Here is an 8,100-nt window from a genome sequence, read left to right as displayed (position 1 = left end):
AATAGCTAGATAGATAAATAAATATAGATATTAATAGACCGCCTGGAGCACTATAATCACATGGGGTTCAGCCTCACACCTTACCTCACACCTGCCTCCACCCCACCCCACCCCACCCCACCCCCGGGAATACCTCTCATTAACACCTCGCCTCACCTCTTGTGGGACTACCTTTCTGACTGACACCTTTTGTTTTGAGAAAGCAGTAGTTTAACTTAGCTGATCCTCAATGATTTTCAGTCTTAAGTATTGTTATAAGGGGTGACAGGCATATATATATATATATATTTTTTTTTTATAGCATTGCAGGCCAGCTTTGCCACCAAAACACAGTACTTGAAATCAGCTGGATGTCCATAAGATACATCGCATACAGTATATTTATTCCCTGCCACAGTGGGGTTAGGGGAAGGCTGGCCAGCATCCTGAATGGCAATGTAATCAGCAAACCTCAACTGTGCCTCAGATCTAAGCCCTGACTGGCCCCATCCTGCCGCAGTGCCTTCACCCACTACATCACTAGGCGTCAGCTATACTCAGGTCATTTTATCTAGGCGTAGACTTGCCATCTTGAATGTTGAGCTGTAACAGATCATCATCATGGCGCTAATAATGAAGTTCTGTGGAAGGGATGTTGAACCCTAGTACAGTCGTCCTCTGCCACTGAGCTATGACAATTACTGTATGCTGAGAATGAACAAAAATCTTTATGGATTTAAAGTGTGAACTACACACTATACTTTTGTTGCCCTAACTTGGCCTAGGTTTTTGTCTTTTTGCAGCTTATATCACACAGTTCAGTGGCAGAAAAATACAGTGCAGTGGCTTTGCATCCTTTTCATAGCACTTCATATCTTCTTTGCTATCCTTATATCATTCTAGTAGTTCAGTTACTCTTCTAGGAGCTGCCTAGCATGGGCCAACCGGCCTACAGCAGTTATCCTCTCTTCTTATGTTCTTATAACGGAATTTTTCCAGTTTGAGACCATTACTTCTAGTTCTATCCTGTATGCCCACTTTAAGTTCTGTACCTTGCTAATATCTCCTTTACTTATTCCCTTCCTCCACTTAAACACCTCAATTAAGTCTCCCATTACGCTACGTCTTCCTAGTCGGTGCAAATTTAGTCTTTTTAGTCTGCCTTCATGTGACAGGTGCCGAACATCATGTATCATTTTTGTCATTATTCTCTGTACGTTTTCAAGCGACTTTATATCCATTCAATAGTACGGACACCAAAATTGCACGGCGTAGTCTAAATGTGGCCTTATTAATGCTGGATAAAGTTGCAAAATTGCTCCTCGAAATAAATCGTAGGAGCCTATTTGCTTTATTTCTAGCATCAATACACTCTGCCTAGGTTGAGGTCTTATTAACCATAACTCCTAGATCTCTCTCGCATTCCGATTTCCTAATTACACTTTGTTATCTAAGTTGTATGTAGTATCTCCCATGGTCTTGCCTACGTTCAGTACTGTACAGTTTTCAAAATCTGACAGTCTGAAATTACCCACAAAATTTGTACAAGTGGCACCATTGGATTGTCAAGGCCAACGTGAGTCGTCATCGCCGCGCGAGGGCAGCACATACAAGGTTGACTCCACGCTGCTTGCCTGTCACCATCACGCGAGGCTGATGCAGTGACATAAGAACATAAGAAGAGAGGATAACTGCAGTAGTCCGGTTGGCCCATGCTAGGCAGCTCCTAGAAGAGTAACTGAACTACTAGAATGAGATAAGGATAGCAAAGAAGAAGACTCTCCCCCGCCCTCCAAACCCTCCAGCCGAAGCCGGCAGGAAAAAGTCAGAAAGAACACCACGCCGTATAGAAAAACTGGCGTGGACATTTTACAGGAAAGTGTGAAAGGAGAATAGAGGCTCCACCTCTCTCTCTCTCTCTCTCTCTCTCTCTCTCTCTCTCTCTCTCTCTCTCTCTCTCTCTCTCTCTCTCTCTCTCTCTTCTTTGATTTACTGGTGGTACAGTTACGGCCATATTCTTAAAAATAATTCCTTCCCTAAACTTTTCCTTCCCTTCGAAGGATTTTCCTTTCCCTTCAGTATGCGTAAAGATTTCCTTGGAAGGGAAGGAAAAATATTCAGGTTGGTAGCCCTGTTAAACTAAAATGACCCATCCTGCTGATATTTGGTATGATGGAGCGTTAAATTTATAAACTAATACATCAAAACACGCATATCTCGTGCTGGATAATGAAAGCACAACACATTTGAGACGTGGGAGGTGGCCACCACATCTACAGTATACTGTTGGTTTGTATTCAGCCATAAATGCCATTCTGGCCAACACCGCAGCGTGTTCACTCCTCAAGACAATATTTTGATAAATTATATTCGAGGAATATTATTACGCTTAATGTTGTTATTAAAGTCGCACCAATTTAAAACAAGGTTTGGGTGGGGTCTGGCGCTGGGTGCAGCCATGCCATACTTCCTAAACGAGCGATGAGTAGATTCTGTTATATATGTAATAGGCATCACAGATAGGTACACACATACTATTACAATATAAACGTAAGTATTCTAGCATATCAAAGGAAGGTAAACTTGTAATGCATAGGGTTCTTGTACATCAATAAAGAAACGTGGCATACATATTTTACAGTGGTGCTGAAAAAAATGTAGTTACTTTTACCGACTTTCACGGTAGTTCTAAGTTGGGTAAGTAATGTAACAATTACGTTTATAATATAATTTGAAGGAATCAGTAGAACATACGCTATTTTCTTAATAGAAATAAGTTAAAACACTCACGAGCGGCAACATCCAGGCCCATACTGGGAATCATAAATTATATGAGAGAGAATGCGATTTTTAAATTCATTATTTTGGTTATATTTATAACTTAAATTAGTTTGTCTTTACACACACACACACACACACACATACACACACACAAATACACACACACACAGAAGTGGGTGGTCATGTCAGTGGCACCATTGGATTGTCAAGGCCAATGTGAGTCGTCATCGCCGTGCGAGGGCAGCACATACAAGGTTGACTCCACGCTGCTTGCATGTCACTAGCACGCGAGGCTGATGCAGTGACATGGTGATTTTCAACACGTTGAGCCTCAGTGTCGCTCTTGCAATGGTAGGGTGTGCATCTCCGACGGTTAGCCCATGGCGCCAAACCGTCTACACTCGCATGATCGCATTGCCACATCAACTGTTACCTTACCCCCTCCCTCGCCCTCAGGCACCTAATGTCAGGCAGAGTGCGTGCGTGTGATGCCCAGCTCCGCGGTGCCGGGGTGTCTTGTTACCCACAGCATACCAGGCTCATTGTAAATGAGAAATATGTTTCGCTGAGGGTGGGGGATGTAGAGAGGATTATTGAAAGGAGCATGTGTAGTTAAAAGGAAAGACAGACTGACAAACGAGGAAATGCAGGAGCGTTGTGGTGTTAATGTGAACGTGATAGAAAGCGTTAGGAGAAAATACACTGAGGTGGTTTGGCCATGTGGAGAGGATGGAGAGCGAGAGACAAGCAAGGAGAGTGTATGTGAGTGAGGTGGAGGGGGGAAGGAGAGGCCTAAGATGAGATGGAAGGATGGGATGGAGGTATGTGAGAGAGGGGGGGGGGTGAGCCAGTGGCGTATCCAGGAAATTTGCCAGGGGGGGCAAACACTTGGAATATTTCCCCATAATATGTCACCACAAACTTTCCTAGATTTGATGTTTTATGTCATCAGAAATAAATTGACATCATTACTGTCGCATTTGTTCCAATGTCTTAAAGAAAAACTATCTTTTCCCTACATATTGACAGCTTTCTTGAAGTTACTTTAAGTTAATAGCTAATAATCCTTTCAGAGGACAAGTATGTAAAAACACTCAGTACATAATGTTACCAGAGGTCTACTATTTCATGTGAGAGAAAATGGAAACACCAGCAATAAATTAGAAGGCACTGGAGTTGCCCTAGCAAAGACATCTCCATGTCACTAGTATCCTTGGTCATCAGGGTACTCTCGTAGATGGTAGTATTATCGATACCTGCATGCTAACTTCCCTCCGTTCTACCTCAAAATATTTTTTTTTTCTCGGTACCACAAATTTCTTGAGCACTTTTAGTACTGAAAAAATGACTGTCAACGCTATACTGTTAGTGCATCATTTACCTGCTATCTTTATCTCTCTGTGCATGTAAGGAATTACAGCTATTTTGCGTAATAACCTATGAAATTATAATGAATTATACCACACATCGGCACAGCAAGTACCATACGAGATGCAATGGCGTCCATACTATCTGTTTATGTTCGGAAATAAACCCTGTATTTTGATTGGCTGCTGGAAGAAAAATAGCGGAATGGATGGGCCAATGAAAACTCGAGATCTGGCGTGAGTGTCCCGAACACACACACTTTCCCACATTCGTATCGTTTTTTTCTATTTTCCTTTGCGGTTCTCTCTCTCTCTCTCTCTCTCTCTCCACTTAGCACATATGCATAAATTCAAACCCGCTGCTGCAGCCACCCCCAGTCTGGTATTCTGTTTTGCACTACTGTTGTGGTGGTAGGCAGTAGAAATTCTGTTTTCCACTACTTATTCTTTTAGTTTGATTCTCACTGGCTCAGGCATCAGGGGTGGTGCATACGTCAAGACTGACCTAAGTAAAAATACATCTGCTGGGATTAAACTGTCTTAATCCTTGACTCAGGTGACCACGCCACCTGCCCCTCTCAGCAGGGAATGATTTTCATATCACCTGAACTGTACTGTGCTGCATTGAAAGGATTTTTACATTAAGGAAAAAAAAAAAAAAACGGCGTAGATCTATTCATCTTGAAAATTCTCACCTAGAAAAGTTGGGGGGACAAAAGATACTCTGTCCCCCAGGCTCCAAAAAGTGTGTGTGTGGGGGGGGAAAGCACGTCCCCCTGTCCCCCACTCAAACGAGGCCCCTGGCACACCTTACCGTGTATAATGTACAGTAGTCTGAGGTGATCAAAATGGCTTCATGCAGTCTTCGAAAATTCTGCTTGTTTCATTGTGTGTAATAATTGTGCAGTTTTTGTTTGCAACTGGCTACAGGGTGAGAGGATATGGCTGCAGGGTGAGAGGATATGGCTGCAGGGTGAGAGGATATGGCTGCAGGGTGAGAGGATATGGCTGCAGGGTGAGAGGATATGGCTGCAGGGTGACAGGAAGGCCATTTTTACACCTCATCAGGCTTCATGTGCAAAACATCATTACAGCTCTAATATTAACCACGTCTTCTACGGTGACACGGGAAATTGTTAACTTATAAATGGTCATTTTTTTCCCAAGGGTTATATTATATTTAGCTTTCAATTTCAAAGGAAATTATTGCTTCCACATAAAATTTTTGGAAATAGATAATATTGTTTAATATACAGGTGGTAAAATTAGGAAAATTGTATTGCCATACAAGAACTATGCCAAAAATCTCTTTCAGCATTTCCCCCAAATATTCCCAGGGGGGGCAAAGTGCCCCCCTGCCCCCCCAGTGGCTACGTGTATGGGGTGTGCTGTGGGGGAGGGCAGTGAAATGGCGGGGGACAGGGCGATAAGGAGGCGGTATGTTTGTTCTTACGGGATGGAGTCGTCATGCTATAGACAGTTAGAAATATTGGTGTAGTGTTAATAACTGTTCTTTATTCTTCATTTTATTTTGTATTAACCTCGTCATCCTTGTTCTTATTGTTTTTATAATGCTGAAAAGTATGGGGAAGACTGTAGGCCTATCATGTATTAAGCAGTGTAGCTCGGCCTTATTACACTCATTTCCTCTCCCCCTCCTCCTCCTCCTCCTCCCCTTCTTTCCTTTCCTGTTCTCTCCTCCTCCTCCTCTTCCGTCTTTTTTCCTCCTTTTTCTCCTCCTCTTTCTCCTTTCCTTGTCTTCCTCTCCATTCCTCTTTCTCTTTATCATTCTCCACTTCTTCCTCCTCCTTCGCGCTCTTCCCCCTCTTTCTCTTTTCCTCCTGATCCTCATCCTTCTTTTCATCATTTCCTTCTTCCTTTACCTCCTCCTCCTCCTCTTGGGTATAAGGAAGAGTTTTCTTATTTGGGAGACATGTTATGTGCTGGAGGTGGGACTGGAGCTAGGTCTGTGGCCAGAGTGAGGAGTGGTTGGAAGAAGTTCAGGGAGCTGTTGCCTCCCCTGACATTGAGAGGGCTCTCCCTCCATGCAAGGGGACCTTTGTATGCAGCATGTGTTAGCAGTGTAATGCTGTATGGTAGTGAGACCTGGGCAGTAAAGGAAGACGAGATCTGTAGGCTCAAATATACAGAAATGACAGTGATTAAAAGGATGTGTAGTGTGTCCTTGGGTGTGAGGCCTGGGGGGCTGGTTTATGATTGAAGAGTTGAGAGGAAGGTTGGGACTGGAGTGTATTGGTGTTGTGGTGATGAGGGGTAGATTGAGATGGTTTGGGCATGTGGAGAGGATGGAGGATGACAGTTGGGTGCGGAAAGTGTGAAGTGTGAACGTCGGGGGTAGGGATGTGAGAGGCAGACTGTCACACTTTTAATAGCACTTGAGCTAACTGAGGAGGGAAATACCACTTTTGAATGTATGCTGTTTTTTTTTTTTAACCTGAGGTACCTGTACTGATGCTGTATTACTTGACGTAGTGTATGTCAGCATCTATTATGCACTAGTGTGAGCCTGAGTAAAATCATGTAGTGTTTGCCTAAATATAACTTTTAGATGGACCATTTGCAGAGAAAGTTACTTTGAATTATTTTTTGTAAGCCTGTGACTGCTAGTAATTGTTTTAGTTTTATAAAATGCTTTGGTGTTAGCATGAATAAAAACTGCAGTGGATCAGGTCTGGTCAAAGGGTTAAATGGTGTAGGGGGCACAGGAAGGCTTGATAGCAGCTCTTCCTTAACAGCCTATCAATCCATCTATCTATCTATTGCCAGACGCCTTAATCCCATAAGGGGTGGCCACAAACAAATCGCCTCCATATCGCCATGTCCCCTGCCATTTCACTGTCTTGTCCCCAGCTCACAACCCCCTCTCTCATATACAACCCTCCCTCATAACAACCCTTTTTGTATATTACACGTCAACATTGTGTACTGTTATTTATGGTGCTTGTATAGTAACAGAGTTGGCATCAGTAATATACAAAAGCACACTGAGATGAGATGTGCACAATAAATGGCTCAAAAAGTGGTGTTGAGAAATATCCAAATCCACCAAGAATACAACTGTAAATGACAATGTTGTACTGATTATGAAAATTGATTTTGCAGGATGAAGGAAGCAGAAGAGAAAGTCTAAAAGATAACCAAAGAGACGAAAGATGTGGCTAAGGTGATGCAAGAAGGCGGCAGTCTGGTGAGTAAACTGAAGACCAAGGTGAAGATGGTGCAGAGAGGGAGCCAGGATACAAAAAACCTTTGTTACAAGTAAGGCCCAGTATTTTATTCTGTCTATCTACCTGTCTACAGCCAGACAAATAAGACATTATTTTTTCCATCTATCTGTTGCCAGATACCTTAATCTCGTAAGGGGTGCCAACAAACAAACTGTCTCCATGTTGCCCTGTCCCCTGCCATTTCACTGCCCTTCCCCCAGCGTACACCCCAGTCTCTCATATAACTCTCCACTCCATCCCTGCATCTCATCCTTGGTCTGCCCCTCCCTCTGCCCTCCTCCACCTCACTCACACACACTGTCCTAGCTAGTGTCTCAGTCTCCATCTTCTCCACAAGGCCAATCCACCTCTGTTTATTACCCTAATATTTTCTATTACATTATTTTACTTACCATATGGAAATCAGATGGAGGGTGAGAGACTGACGAGGAGAGTGTATGTGAGTGAGGTGGAGGGGGGGAGAGGGAGGGGGAGGCCGAGGGTGAGATGGAGGGATGGTGTGGAGAGATATATGAGAGAGGGAGGTGTGAGTTGGGAGCAGGGCAGTGAAATGGCGGGGGACAGGGCGACATAAGAACATAAGAAGAGAGGATAACTGCAGTAGGCCGGTTGGCCCATGCTAGGCAGCTCCTAGAAGAGTAACTGAACTACTAGAATGAGATAAGGATAGCAAAGACGAAGGCTCTCCCCCGCCCTCCAAACCCTCCAACCGAAGCCGGTAGGAA

This window comes from Coenobita brevimanus, unplaced genomic scaffold (assembly GCF_032717465.1).
Source record: "Coenobita brevimanus isolate Jiangsu-jjx unplaced genomic scaffold, ASM3271746v2 jjx.HiC_scaffold_2778, whole genome shotgun sequence".
Taxonomy (NCBI): domain Eukaryota; kingdom Metazoa; phylum Arthropoda; class Malacostraca; order Decapoda; family Coenobitidae; genus Coenobita; species Coenobita brevimanus.
The sequence above is the reverse complement of the archived record's forward strand: the minus strand, read 5'-3'. Positions refer to the sequence as shown.